The following is a 16,226-nucleotide window of genomic DNA, read 5'->3' as shown; positions in this document are numbered from 1 at the left end:
ATGCACTAACGCAGTGACATGGAGTCGAGTTGACAGGCCGTCAAACCCTCTTTGGCCGACATTACCCGTGGCCACTTTGCAGAGAGTATTTGTCACCACCAATCAGAAGAGCCAGTGGAGTTTGTTATTGGAGCTCAGATTTTTGGAGAGGGGTGCTGGTACGCTCAGCGGTAGGTCAGGCTGACAGAGTCCTGGCTTGTGTGTGTGTGTGTGTGTGTGTGTGTGTGTGTGTGTGTGTGTGTGTGTGTGTGTGTGTGTGTGTGCGCGCATCGTTGAGCAAGTGTGTGGCACACTATTCATATCGGACCTCTTTGCCTCATTCCCTTGAAGCAGAACAGATCCTCTGGATAAGCTCACCCAGCGGCATAAAATCAGCCCCCCCAGCACTCGGCCCTCGTTCCCCCCTCCAGATATATACATGCAAACACACATTTATCACTGCTGAAGGCCTTTGCTGCTTCCGACGCACCCATCTCTCCTGTCCTTTTTATTACAAGATAAAAAACCCCAATGAAAAATAGATTTTCCACTTCGTCGCGCCTTCCTGGGTTTTTAGCTGCGAATAAATAACCTTGAGTTTTGCAATTTAAGGAAGCACTTTCATATGTATGCAGTATTTTTTCCTGACTTGCTTTTTTTTTCGTTTGCCATGCCATCAATCTATCTCAGTGGTTCTCAAATGGGGGTACGCATACCCCTGGGGGTACTTGAAGGTATGCCAAGGGGTACGTGAGATTTTTTTTAAATATTCTAAAAATAGCAACAATACAAAAATCCTTTATAAATATATTTATTGAATAATACTTCAACAAAATATGAATGTAAGTTCATAAACTCAGTGAAGCACAAGCTCTGGTTTCTCACTAAAATGTCTGTCAAAAAGAACTGTGAAAAGAAATGCAACAATGTGTTGACAGCTAGATTTTTTGTGAACATGTTCCATAAATACCACTGGATTGGCAGACCGGGGTGGTGGTTCCTCTCTTTAAGAAGGGGAACCGGAGGGTGTGTTCTAACTATTGTGGGATCACACTCCTCAGCCTTCCCGGTAAGGTCTATTCAGGTGTACTGGAGATGAGGCTACGCCGGATAGTCGAACCTCGGATTCAGGAGGAACAGTGTGGTTTTCGTCCTGGTCGTGGAACTGTGGACCAGCTCTATACTCTCGGCAGGGTCCTTGATGGTGCATGGGAGTTTGCCCAACCAGTCTACATGTGTTTTGTGGACTTGGAGAAGGCATTCGACCGTGTCCCTCGGGAAGTCCTGTGGGGGGTGCTCAGAGAGTATGGGGTATCGGACTGTCTGATTGTGGCAGTCCGCTCCCTGTATGATCAGTGCCAGAGCTTGGTCCGCATTGCCGGTAGTGAGTCGGACACGTTTCCAGTGAGGGTTGGACTCCGCCAAGGCTGCCCTTTGTCACCGATTCTGTTCATAACTTTTATGGACATAATTTCTAGGCGCAGTCAAGGCGTTGAGGGGATCTGGTTTGGTGGCTGCAGGATTAGGTCTCTGCTTTTTGCAGATGATGTGGTCCTGATGGCTTCATCTGGCCAGGATCTTCAGCTTTCACTGGATCGATTCGTAGCTGAGTGTGAAGCGACTGGGATGAGAATCAGCACCTCCAAGTCCGAGTCCATGGTTCTCGCCCGGAAAAGGGTGGAGGGCCATCTCCGGGTTGGGTAGGAGATCTTGCCCCAAGTGGAGGAGTTCAAGTACCTCGGAGTCTTGTTCACGAGTGAGGGAAGAGTGGATCGTGAGATCGACAGGCGGATCGGTGCGGCGTCTTCAGTAATGCGGACGCTGTATCGATCTGTTGTGGTGAAGAAGGAGCTGAGCCGGAAGGCAAAGCTCTCAATTTACCGGTCGATCTACGTTCCCATCCTCACCTATGGTCATGAGCTTTGGGTTATGACCGAAGATCACGGGTACAAGCGGCCGAAATGAGTTTCCTCCGCCGGGTGGCGGGGCTCTCCCTTAGAGATAGGGTGAGAAGCTCTGCCATCCGGGGGGAGCTCAAAGTAAAGCCGCTGCTCCTCCACATCGAGAGGAGCCAGATGAGGTGGTTCGGGCATCTGGTCAGGATGCCACCCGAACGCCTCCCTAGGGAGGTGTTTAGGGCACGTCCGACCGGTAGGAGGCCGCGGGGAAGACCCAGGACACGTTGGGAAGACTATGTCTCCCGGCTGGCCTGGGAACGCCTCGGGGTCCCACAGGAAGAGCTGGACGAAGTGGCTGGGGAGAGGGAAGTCTGGGCTTCCCTGCTTAGGCTGCTGCCCCCACGACCCGACCTCAAATAAGCGGAAGAAGATGGATGGATGGATGGATGTTCCATAAATATTGATGTTAAAGATTTCCTTTTTTTGTGAAGAAATGTTTAGAATTAAGTTCATGAATCCAGATGGATCTCTAATACAATCCCTAAAGAGGGCACTTTAAGTTGATGATTACTTCTATGTGTAGAAATCTTTATTTATAATTGAATCACTTGTTTATTTTTCAACAAGTTTTTAGTTATTTTTATATCTTTTTTTCCAAATAGTTAAAAAAAGACCACTACAAATGAGCAATATTTTGCACTGTTATACAATTTAATAAATCAGAAACTGATGACATAGTGCTTCTTTATCTCTTTTTTTCAACCAAAAATGCTTTGCTCTGATTAGGGGGTACTTGAATTAAAACAATGTTCACAGGGGGTACATCACTGAAAAAAGGTTGAGAACCACTGATCTATCTAATATAATAACACATTATTGTTTCAGACTTACACATGGAAACTATGGTAGCCTGTTACCCTCATGGTAAACCATAGTTTTGAGATAAAAAGTCATATATATATATTAGATAAGAAAGTCATGATTGTGAGATAAAAATGAGATAAAAAGCCCAAATTAGCCAGCAGAGTGAGAAGTGAAGAACCTGAAAACACTGCAGCACATGCACAGTTTGTATCTCATGTCAACGTTATATCTCATTCCCATTGTTGGAACCAAATTTCCTTATTTGTTTATATTGTTTTTATTTTATTTTCTCTACTTGATTGCTGGTCTCAGCTCATGTTGAATTTCCTTTTCGGCAGATTGCTCCGCCCACTTCCTGTTAAGAACCAGGAAGTGTTGCTATGGTGCGGTTACCATGGTAGCCTCCTTAAATTGGGTTCAGGTGTGAGCACGGGCAGGGCGATTGGAGGACAAGCAGTTTTCGACCGTGTCGTGTCTTGCCGTGACAATGCTGTGACAATGTGCCATTCCAGGTCAGCATACTTTGTTATATAGCCTACATTTGATTTAGTTTGGATAGCATAAAATCAATGGATTGTCATATCCAAACACAAAACTACAGTACTGGACATTCTATCATTTGCACGTGTCAAACTGGTCAACACAGTCGACCTCAGTATCAGCCCAAAGGTAAGGGCTGTACACTCATAATTTTGACTTTCTTAACGCATAATTTCCACTTTATATTTCATAAATTTGACTTTCAATGTGATAATTAGGACTTTCTCCACTCATGATTTCGACTTTTTATCTCATAATCATGACTTCTTATGACATGATTTCGACTCTTTATCTCATAATCATGACTTCTCACCACATGATTTCTACTTTTTATCTCACAATCATAACTTCTTATCTCATGATTTTGACTTTTTATTCCACAATTTTGACTTTATCTCACATTTCTCATTTGATCGCATCATTTTGACTTACCGCATCATTTTGACATTGTATCTCGTAATTTAGACTTTTATCTAACTATGTTTGACTTTTTATGTAACATTTATGACTTGTAGGTCCTAATTATGACTTACCATTGGGGTATATATTTTTTTTAGTGGCGAAAACAAGCTTCCATTGAAAACACATATCTGCATAATTGAAGACTTTTAAAGTGAAAGTACCAATGATTGTCGCACACACACTAGGTGTGGTGACATTTGTCCTCTGCATTTGACCCATCCCCTTGTTCACCCCCTGGGAGGTGAGGGGAGCAGTGAGCAGCAGCGGTGGCCGCGCCCGGGAATAATTTTTTGGTGGTTTAACCCCCAATTCCAACCCTTGATGTTGAGAGTCAAGCAGGGAGGTAATGGGTCCCCTTTTTATAGTCTTTGGTATGACTCGGCTGAGGTTTGAACTCACAACCTACACTCTAACCACTAATGTATTTATGACATTTTGCACAAAAGTTCCTCCCATCTTCATGTGTTATGTATACACACTTACCTTAGTATTGGAATTGCCCAGTATTGATTTTTAATGTTGTCCAGAACTTCATGCACTAAACTGATAACAACCAATACCAATATACACCTCCAACTAATATCAGGTCACTCTTGTAATGAACACAGTTTCTTTCACAGTGATGTAAGTTATAGAAACAACGCAGTGACGTGCGGTGAGGTTGATGGCTGGTGAGGCACTGACTTCATCACAGTCAGATTTACAAACATATGAACCTTAAAGAGTATCTTATTCACCATTTGATTGACAGCAGTTAACGGGTTATGTTTAAAAGCTCATACCAGCATTCTTCCCTGCTTGGCACTCAGCATCAAGGGTTGGAATTGGGGGTTAAATCACCAAAAATTATTCCCGGGCGCGGCGCCGCTGCTGCCCACTGCTCCCCTCACCTCCCAGAGGGTGATCAAGGGGATGGGTCAAATGCAGAGAACAAATTTCACCACACCGAGTGTGTGTGTGACAATCATTGGTACTTTAACTTAACTTTAACTTTACACATACAAACTGTAGCACACAAAAAAGCCCATTTAATGAAAAAAACTTTATTATGGTCTTACCTTTACTTATAAGTGCGGGAACAGTGGTGTTCGTGTTGGAGGAGTTGTGAATGAATGAAATATGAAATCCGTGCTGCAGTCTGCAGGTGTACCTAATGTTGTGTCCCTGCAGTCGTTCTCGGCTCCTCCGGCGCGAGCATTGTTGTTTTTGCACTTTTTGGCTTCTTGTTAAGTGACTTTTTTGGGTGGATTCGGTCTTGCACGTGGAGGGTTTGGGTGTGGGCTTTGGTTGGTGTGGCGCTCCCGTCGGGGGGTGCATTCTGCGCGGGGGTGCATTAACCGGCACCAGGAGGCGGGATTACTGCGAGCATCACACAGTGCGTCTTCGCAGCAGTTTTATGATTGCTCAGCACAAGAAATACGTTACACACATACAGTTGTTGACAAAATACACTGTACATTATATACCTCAGCTAACTAAAATATGGAAATGTATAATATAATTCATATAGCAATACGGTCTCACTGCACAGCAGGCCAGCAGTTAGCAGAGTCATTGCGCAATCCATGTTGAGGCACTGAGTGACGTGCCTCAACTGGCTGCTGATCACCGCAAGTCTCTTCTCAGTATTTGAACGGCAAATGTGAAAATTCAGCGATTTTGAATAAAAATAATCTAAAACTGGTGAAGTTAAATGGAAAATAACTTTATAGTATAATCACTGGATACATATAACAATTGAATTACATTTTTTTCTTTTTACATTTTTTTTTCTTTCCATGATGGGGCCTCACCTGCCTCCAGTGACTGCACGTCACTGAAGCAACGCCATATTTATTGTCAACATTTTGTCCTAAAAAAATAGTAATTAAAAATCATGACCGATAGTCAAGTACACTAACATATTTTATCAACAAGTAAGACAGGTTAGCCCCCTTCGCTAATAATATCCTCAAAGCAGTGACGTGCAGTCAGGGGAGGCAGGTGAGGCAGAGCCTCACGTGCCATCATGGAAAGGAAAAAAATGTAAAAAGAAAAAAAAAATATTAAATTGTTATATGTATCCAGTGATTATAATATAAAGTTATTTTCCATTTAACTTTACCAGTTTTAGATTATTTTTATTCAAAATCGCGGAATTTTCACATTTGCCGTTCAAATACTGAGAAGAGACTTGCGGTGAGTCAGCAGTCAGTTGAGCCTCACCATGGATTGCGCAATGACTCAGCTAACTGCTGGCCTGCTGTGCAGTGAGACCGTATTGCTAAATGAATTATATTATACATTTCTATAGTTTAGTTAGCTGAGGTATATAATGTACAGTGTATTTTGTCAACAACTGTATGTGTGTAACGTATTTCTTGTGCTGAGCAATCATAAAACGGCTGCGAAGACTCACTGGGAGAGGCACGCAGTTCTCCCGCCTCCTGGTGGTAGAGGGTGATCCCAGGGATTATTCTTGCGACTACTCGGCTGCAGAAGAAGTGACAACAAGCTACAGTTAGCAGGGATCGTTTATTTTTTCCTCTCTGGCCTGGACTATTAACATGGAGGATTACATATCTAAAATAAAACAGTTTTCTAAACTGGACTTTCAATCCAAGCAGGAGGTAATAATCAAAGGAAGATCTCCATCGAGACAGAGAGACTTTTAAAACTCAAGAAAGATAAGGAAAACTTCTATAAACAAGTTATCGATGCTTTTATTCAGGAGCGGCACATGGACTTCATTTATAAGTAAAGGTAAGATCATAATAACGTTTTTTTATTAAATGTGCTTTTTTGTGTGCTACAGTTTGTAGGTGTAAATAATGCTGGTATGAGCTTTTAAACATAACTCGTTAACTGCTGCCAATCAAATGGTGAATAAGATACTCTTTAGGGTTCATATGTTTGCAAATATGACTGATGAAGTCAGTGCCTCACCAGCCATGAACCTCACCGCACGTCACTGCCTCAAAGTGAAGGTGCAACAAGCCGGACGCTAACTATGTAGCTAAAATCCTAGCTCATTGGTTGTCTATCAACCTGAAGCTGTACAGCGAGTTTGGACACATTTAAAATGCTTCTGATTACGCAAAGTGATCTGTAAGACAGGCCGACACAGCTCAAGTATGACAATTGTGGAAATAAACCCGTCAGAAGTGCCGCTAGTCTCGAACCTTTTCGAAAATGGCCACGCAGGTGTGTACAGGATGTGACGTAGGGGGCCCCACTTCTTCAAAATGTCTATTGTACAGGAAGTGATGTCATCACAATGGTAGCCCCCTAAGGCTTTCAGCGACACACAAAATGAATGAATAAATGAATGAAGTGTTCGGTTGCTCAGACATTGTTTGCACACAGAGGCACATTTTGCGCAATGTAAACGTTCGTAAACCAAAAAGGACGCAAATGGAGGCTTTGTGAATCAAGTTTGGACTGTACTCGATTAATCAAACACATTAATTGATAGATTGCTCGATAACTAAAATAATCAATAGCTACAGCCAGACACAAGTCGTACTCTCACTCATCGTTGCACTGACACTAACCTTATTACAGAACGTATAACAACCCACTCTGCCTTTCAAGTAACCCTGCACACACAGTCTGATGTGCCGTGGGATATTATGTCATTTCACCTAATTGTGTTAAAAATATTTTTTGCAAACCAGTAATTATAATCCACAAATAATGTGCCATTGTTGAGTGTCTGTGCTGTCTAGAAATCGGCAGAGTAACCATGTAATACTCTTCCATATCAGTAGGTGGCAGAAGGTAGCTACCTGCCTTGTAGATGTCGGGAACATGGTTTGTGGTGATCACAATATGCAGACGACAGCGGGAGACAGTGTGCAGGTAAAAATGTATCTAATGCTGAAACCAAAAATAAACAAAAGGCAAGTGCCCCTAAGAAAAGGCATTGAAGCTTAAGGATGGCTATGCAGAACGAAGCTAAAACTGAACTGGCTGCAAAGTAAACAAAAACAGAATGCTGATCATCAGCAAAGACTTTGTGTGGAGCAGCAGACGGCGTCCACAAAGTACAAACCCTGTTTCCATATGAGTTGGGAAATTGTGTTGCATGTAAATATAAACGGAATACAATGATTTGCAAAAAATTTCAACCCATATTCAGTTGAATATGCTACAAAGACAACATATTTGATGTTCAAACTGATAAACATTTTTTTTTTTTTTTGCAAATAATCATTAACTTTAGAATTTGATGCCAGCAACACGTGACAAAGAAGTTGGGAAAGGTGGCAATAAATACTGATAAAGTTGAGGAATGCTCATCAAACACTTATTTGGAACATCCCACAGGTGAACAGGCAAATTGGGAACAGGTGGGTGCCATGATTGGGTATAAAAGTAGATTCCATGAAATGCTCAGTCATTCACAAACAAGGATGGGGCGAGGGTCACCACTTTGTCAACAAATGCGTGAGCAAATTGTTGAACAGTTTAAGGAAAGCCTTTCTCAACCAGCTATTGCAAGGAATTTAGGGATTTCACCATCTACGGTCCGTAATATCATCAAAGGGTTCAGAGAATCTAGAGAAATCACTGCACGAAAGCAGCTAAGCCCGTGACCTTTGATCCCTCAGGCTGTACTGCATCAACATGCGACATCAGTGTGTAAAGGATATCACCACATGGGCTCAGGAACACTTCAGAAACCCACTATAAGGACTTCAGTTGGTCGCTACATCTGTAAGTGCAAGTTAAAACTCTCCTATGCAAGGCGAAAACCGTTTATCAACAACACTCAGAAACGCTGTCGGCTTTGCTGGGCCTGAGCTCATCTAAGATGGACTGATACAAAGTGGATAAGTGTTCTGTGGTCTGACGAGTCCACATTTCAAATTATTTTTGGAAACTGTGGACGTTGTGTCCTCCGGACCAAAGAGGAAAAGAACCATCCGGATTGTTATAGGCGCAAAGTTGAAAAGCCAGCATCTGTGATGGTATGGGGTGTATCAGTGCCCAAGACATGGGTAACTTACACATCTGTGAAGGTGCCATTAATGCTGAAAGGTACATACAGGTTTTGGAGCAACATATGTTGCCATCCAAGCAACGTTACCATGGATGCCCCTGCTTATTTCAGCAAGACAATACCAAGCCACGTGTTACATCAACGTGGCTTCATAGTAGAAGAGTGCGGGTACTAGACTGGCCTGCCTGTAGTCCAGACCTGTCTCCCATTGAAAATGTGTGGCGTAATATGAAGCCTAAAATACCACAACGGAGACCCCCGGACTGTTGAACAACTTAAGCTGTACATCAAGCAAGAATGGGAATGAATTCCACCTGAGAAGCTTAAAAAATGTGTCTCTTCAGTTCCCAAACGTTTACTGAGTGTTGTTAAATGGAAAGGCCATGTAACACAGTGGTGAACATGCCCTTTCCCAACTACTTTGGCAGGTGTTGCAGCCATGAAATTCTAAGTTAATTATTTGCAAATAAAAATAAAGTTTATGAGTTTGAACATCAAATATCTTGTCTTTGTAGTGCATTCAATTGAATATTGGTTGAAAATGATTTGCAAATCATTGTATTCCGTTTATATTTACATCTAACACAATTTCCCAACTCATATGGAAACGGGGTTTGTACATCCGTACATGACATGACAATCAACAACTAAATAGGAGTGCAAGACAATAATTAAAACACTACACACAGGAAAACACTAAAAAACTCCAAATAAGTCACGGCGCGATGTGACAGGTGGTGACAGTACACCTACTTTGAGACAAGAGTTATAGTGATGAATGGTTGGTTATGGTTTGAATTCATATCCAACAATTGCGAGAACAACTTTTTATTGTCAATATCGGCTGCTGAGTTTCATTTTTTTTTTAAATATTTTCTGCTGGTGGTGTGCCTTGAGATTTTTTCAATGAAAAAAATGTGCCTTGGCTCAGAAAAGGTTGAAAAACACTGTTTTAAGGTAAAGGAGCATGTGCAGTCAAAATAAATAGCGTGATTAATCTGTGTTTAATGGCGTGCATCAATGCGGAAACTTTGATAGACCAAGTATATATATATATATATATATATATATATATATATATATATGCATGCAAGCAGAGCAGGCCGGGAACAATTGTGAGGCCCCACCATGACCCGGGGCTTCCAGGTGTCCTAAACCCAGTCTTGTGTCGTCTGTATAAGTGTCACTCCGTAGTAGCCTGACTCCCACTGCAAATGTCAACACATGACCTTCTTTTCAGCATTTGTCTGAAGCAACTGTCAGCGAGTAGAAAAAATAAATACACGGAGTGGCAAGTTGTCCAGGTTGACAACATGGCAAATGTCATCGGGTTACACACATTGTGTGAAGGCATGGATGACAGCATCAGCGTAAGCATAATAATCAATTAATAGGCAACATGAAGGAGGCACTGTTAATTCAGTCTCAACTATGATTTTGACAATTGTAACATGGCAATTCCTGTTTAACTGTTAAAAGAGTTAACACACTTTTATTCCGTACTTTCTCAACGTAAAAACAATATTTTGAAAATATTGTTTTTAATTGTGTCCTATTGTAAGATTAAAGGGTAAATGCACTTTTCCTATCATTCACAGCCCTACGTAGGACAAGGCCAAATCTGTCTTTTGTTTTCATGCATTCTAATTTGTAATATACGGCAAGTATGAAGTGGCTAACAGTGAAGCTGATGGGAGTAATATATTGCCCCCATAAAGCCATACTTGCCAACCTTGAGACCTCCGATTTCGGGAGGTGGGGGGTGGGGGCGTGGTGGGGGGTGGGGCGGGGCGTGGTTGGGGGTGTGGTTAAGAGAGGAGGAGTATATTGACAGCTAGAATTCACCAAGTCAAGTATTTCATACATATATATATATATATATATATATATAATCTACATCCTGAAAATATGCAAACAAAGCTGTGTTTAGATAATTAATACTTCAAACTTGCATAAATAAATATTAAGGAATATAACATAACTTGGCTTCTGAGAGTTTCAAAATGTAATGAATAAAATGCTAAAGTTGTTGATAAACAAGCAATTATTTTAATAATTAAATATGGTCATTTTAAATGAATTTTTATGATAATTTAAAATCAATTATTTGAAATATGTTTATTTTAATGTATAATTCTATGGCTGGAGTCACGAAAAAATACAAATAAAAATACAATTAATTTTGATGTTTTTAGCAAAATATAGTAAAAATGTATTTTTTTTTTTTTTTTTTTAATTAATAAATATATTTAATTAATACAATTTATCTCTAGTCTGTATGATTTAGTTCTTGTCACCCTGTTGTCCTCCCGTCATGAAAAAAGGCTGTCCTCACTCAGGTCCACATGGAGCTGGAGGGGGCGTGGCTTCCAGCTCCGGCTGAAAATCAGGAGATTTTCGGGAGAATATTTGTCCCGGGAGCTTTTCGGGAGAGGCGCTGAATTTCGGGAGTCTCCCGGAAAATTCGGGAGGGTTGGCAAGTATGCATAAAGCCCTCTAAAAAAACATCCAAAAGCCGCCAACAATACTCCATTTACATGCTGTGACCTGAATATTAACCAAGTATTAGCAATATTGTTATTATAAGCTCTAATGCAGAGGAACTACTTTTAGTGAAGTGAATTATATTTATATAGCGCTTTTCTCAAAGCGCTTTACATAGTGAAACCCAATATCTAAGTTACATTTAAACCTGTGTGGGTGGCACTGGGAGCAGGTGGGTAAAGTGTCTTGCCCAAGGACACAACGGCAGTGACTAGGATGGCGGAAGCGGGAATCGACCCTGGAACCCCCAAGTTGCTGGCACGGCCACTCTACCAACCGAGCTCTTCCGCCGTGCCTTGGTCACGGAGAGGTAACTAGCTTATGCAGCCATTGGCATACTGAGCTGGTGAACTGCTGCAACGCCTCTGAGCTGGGAAAAGTTCATTCTAGATTTTAAATCATGTCTTTCGCTTGTATAGTAGAAGGTCGTGGCCATAAACCGAGAAGTTGGTCAACTTTGACATTCAAGTTATACCCCGAAGATGGCGAGAAAGACACACAAAAAAATATATATATATATATATATATATGTGTATATATATATATATATTTATTTTTTTTACCTGTGTGAAGATTATGATTAACTCTTCATCTAAATGGGAAGATATACACACCCCATCAGTCGACATTCCAGTGAGAGTAGACATTGTACAGTAAGTGATTGTTTTATTATGTTCGTATTTTTTTATTTACTGTTTAGCACTTAGCAATAGTGCTACTTGCTGGATTTGCTAAAAACTCAACTTTGTGAGTTTGTGGCTCAGCCTCTTTATATTCGGGGCTCAAAAAGATAAGGTTCTGGATCATCATTTGTCCCAAAGTAGTCGTTGGCTCTTATAAAGTCTGCCATGATTAGTAGTAATTGTTACTATTTAAAAAAATGCTCTGTCGCATGCATAGAATAAGCAAAATACGTAAATATTTCATATTCTTATGAATATGGCTGTTTCTACATAATATAATTTGTTTATATACTCGTTTTTTGGATGTTTTTTAGAGCGCTTTATCGGCGGAATGGGGCAAATCTGTTTACCTCCTTTGTTAGCTGACTTTTACAGGTGTTTATATTAGAGATGTCCGATATCGGCCTGCGTTAAAATGTAATATCGAGTATTATCGGTATCTGTTTTTCATTATCAGTATGTTTTTTTTTTTTTTATTATTAAATTAACATAAAAAACACAAGATACATTTACAATTAGTGCACCAGCCCCCCAAAAAACCCTCCCCCATTCACACTCATTCACACAAAAGGGTTGTTTTTATCTGTTATTAATATTCTGGTTCCTACATTATACATCAATATATATCAATACAGTCTGCAAGGGATACAGTCCGTAAGCACACATGATTGTGCGTGCTGCTGGTCCACTAATTGTACTAACCTTTAGCAGTTAAGTTTACAAATTTTCATTAATTACTAGTTTCTATGTAACTGTTTTTATATGGTTTTACTTTCTTTTTTTATTCAAGAAAATGTTCTTAATTTATTTATCTTATTTTTATTTTATTTTTTTAAGTACTTTATCTTCACCATACCTGGTTGTCCAAATTAGGCATAATAAAATTACACGACTGTATATATCGGTTGATATCAGTATCGGCTGATATCGGTATCGGTAATTAAAGAGTTGGACAATATCGGATATTGGCAAATAGCCATTATCGGACATCCCTAGTTTATATACGAGTTAGAATGCATAAAAAAGAAACAAACAAATGTGTGCTTGTCTCACATAAGGATTGTGAATGATAGACAACAAAAAATGCAGTTCCCCTTTAAGGAGATTTAATGAAGGTGAATCTGATTATCTTTTTACCACTAAAGATCTGTGTCAGATATGTACAGACTTTAAAGCCCATTTGCTTTGCAGATGACCCAATTTTGAGAACAAGCTATTAGATTTGAACTAAAACCACATTGCCCAAGCCAAACCTTTCTAAGTAACCATTGTTGGTGTGATGGTATTCCTCCTGACTATCACTTTTTCTATTTTATCTAATCTGAACAAGTATTACTCAAATGCACCTTGTAACCATAGGCGCCGATCCTTCGGGGCCCGAGCACCCACGTGGGATTGATGGTAATTTTTAATCTTTAAAATCATTGTTGAAAAACCAATCTTGTTGTTGTTAATTTTGTGGCGGATTTGGACCGTTTTACGTGATAAAGAAGTCACAAATCATGTAGTCTATAATTAACAAAGCCTAACCAAGATTACCTTGTGGCCGATGAAGAACTAATGACACAATTATCTTGACTTTGCACACGAGCGAATGAAGCCCATACTTACTCAACAGCCATACATGTCACACTAAGGGTGGCAGTATGAACACTGTCATAAACATGTGCCATATAGTGAAACCACACTAAACAACAATGACAAACACATTTTGGAAGAGTATATGCACCACAACACAACATAAACACTACAGAACTAATTCCCAGAACCAACTCTTCTGGGATGCTACAATATAAACAACTACACATAACATCCACTGTCATAATACCATTTACAATAGTGTATCGAGTCGATACTACTATGATTACATCGATATTTTTTAACATCACAAAATCTTCTTTCGTTTTTTTTGTATTTACATTGTATTTATAAACTCAGGAAATATGTCCCTGGACACAAGAGGACTTTGAATATGACCAATGTACGATCCTGTAACTACTTGGTATCGGATCGATACCCGAATGTGTGGTATCATCCAAAACTAGGGATGTCCAATAATGGCTTTTTGGCGATATCCGATATTCCGATTGTCATGTCTGTGTGATCATGCTTTGTTTTAGTCATGTTCGGTTTTGTTTTTGGACTTTTTGTGCACTTTTGTTTTGTTTTTTTCACCATAGCAACCATTAGTTTTCACCTGTCACGTCACGCACCTGTTTCACGTTTTGAGTCACGCACCTGCTTTCACTAATCATGTCTATAGTATTTAAGTTCATTGTTTTCATTTTGTCGTTCTGGCGACATCTCACATTTATGCTCCGTACATTCCTGACACTTGTTTTCATGTCCATCCTTCATGCTGCTATTTTTGTCCAAGCCAAGTAAGTTTTTGTTTATTAATGCTATAGTCTTTTGGTTTCATTGTTTGTTCTCCGCCACTGTGCGTGCTTTTCGTTTGTACCGGTACTTTTTTTTGATATATTAAATAAATCATGTACTTACATTCCCGTCTCGCCCGAGCCAACTTTCCGTTGCTTTCTAGAAAAACTAAACCCCAGGACCAAGTCTTGACACCGATATTGTCCAACTCTTAATTACCGATACCGATATCAACCGATACCGATGTATACAGTCGTGGAATTAACACATTATTATGCCTAATTTGGACAACCAGATATGGTGAAGATAAGGTCCTTTTTAAAAATAATAATAATAATAATAAAATAAAATAAGATAAATAATTTAAAAACATTTTCTTGAATAAAAAAGAAAGTAAAACAATATAAAAACAGTTCCATAGAAACTAGTAATTAATGAAAATGAGTCAAATTAACTGTTAAAGGTTAGTACTATTAGTGGACCAGCAGCATGCACAATCATGTGTGCTTACGGACTGTATCCCTTGCAGACTGTATTGATATATATTGATATATAATGTAGGAACCAGAATATTAATAACAGAAAGAAACAACCATTTTGTGTGAATGAGTGTAAATGGGGGAGGGAGGTTTTTTGGGTTGGTGCACTAATTGTAAGTGTATCTTGTGTTTTTTATGTTGATTTAATAAAAACAAAAACATTTTTTTTTTTTTAAACGATACCGATAATTTAAAAAAACGATACCGATAATTTCCAATATTACATTTTAGAGCATTTATCGATATTATCGGACATCTCTATCCAAAACTAATGTAAATTATCAAACAGAAGAAGTGATTTTTACATTTTAACAGAAAATAAGCAGATATTAACAGTTTATGAACAAGTAGATTAATAATTCATTTTCTACCACTTGTCCTTAATAATTTTGACAAAATAATAGAATGATAAATGACACAATATGTTACTGCATACACCAGCAGCTAAATTAGGAGCCTTTGTTTGCTTACTTGCTAATAAAAGACAAGTTGTCTTGTATGTTCACTTTTTTATTTAAGGACTAAATTACAATAAGAAACATATGTTTAATGTACCTTAAGATTTGTTTTGTTAAAAATAAAGCCAATAATGGCATTTTTTGTGGTCCCCTTTATTTAGAAAAGTACAGAAAAGTACCAAAATATTGGTATCGGGACAACACTAATACACACACCGAGCTCCCACTGGCAAAAATGTAGATCGGCGCCTATGCTTGTAACTACTTTACACATCACGCTTTGGCACATGGCTTTATTTCTTGTTGTTTTCCTTCTTTTTTTTTTAAGATGAGTGGTTACAATTTCAAGTCAATAAAGTCTTCTACTGGCTTCACATGAATCGAGCAGGGGTTCCGCACAGCACTAATGGAACTGCAAAGCATACTTGTGGACTCGGCGGTCAGCTCCTTTTTTCACATCTACTTTTGCTTTCAAGTGCATGGCGGAAGAATTAATCTCACATGTTCTTTTTTTTTTTTTGACAATTAGCAAATAACACACTCAGTTTTTTTTTTCAGAGCACCTGGTTTTTCGTTGTAATTGACCTGTGCCTCCTGTCACAGAAGCAAGGTCTTGTAAAACGAAGCAATGTCGAATAAAGCAGAAGAAGAAGAGAGGCCTATTGTGCAACATGTGTTAGTGCGTCTGACACAGGAGGGCAGTCTTTTAACACTTCCAGACCTCTCCTTACTGCTTCCTTGTGCTGCTGCTGGAAGGCCGTCTCTGTACAGCCAAGTGTAGGAATAACTCACTGGACTTTTCATAACAATGTGTCTTCTGCTGCAGTTGATATGTTCGTGCAAGACCTCTCTTTTTTACTTTGCTTTCAGTAGTTTTTACAGTCATTATGTGTTTT

General features: G+C 39.5%; 1 protein-coding gene across 3 annotated transcripts in view; it reads left to right on the top strand.

Annotated features, from left to right (window-relative positions):
• prdm16 (PR domain containing 16) overlaps positions 1-16,226 on the top strand; it is a 755,270-nt gene that overhangs the window by 145,264 nt on the left and 593,780 nt on the right. The window contains exon 1 of one of the 3 annotated variants that reach the window (XM_061975919.1): positions 3,185-3,253. The exons of the other annotated variants lie outside the window; for them this stretch is intronic. The gene's annotated coding sequence lies outside the window, so the exon portion shown is untranslated. Of the gene's footprint in view, positions 1-3,184; positions 3,254-16,226 lie in introns of those variants that run through there. 3 annotated transcript variants of the gene reach the window in all.

The sequence above is a fragment of the Nerophis lumbriciformis genome, linkage group LG01, assembly GCF_033978685.3.
Source record: "Nerophis lumbriciformis linkage group LG01, RoL_Nlum_v2.1, whole genome shotgun sequence".
NCBI classification, from domain to species: Eukaryota; Metazoa; Chordata; class Actinopteri; order Syngnathiformes; family Syngnathidae; genus Nerophis; species Nerophis lumbriciformis.
This window is presented reverse-complemented; position numbering and strand designations above follow the sequence as displayed.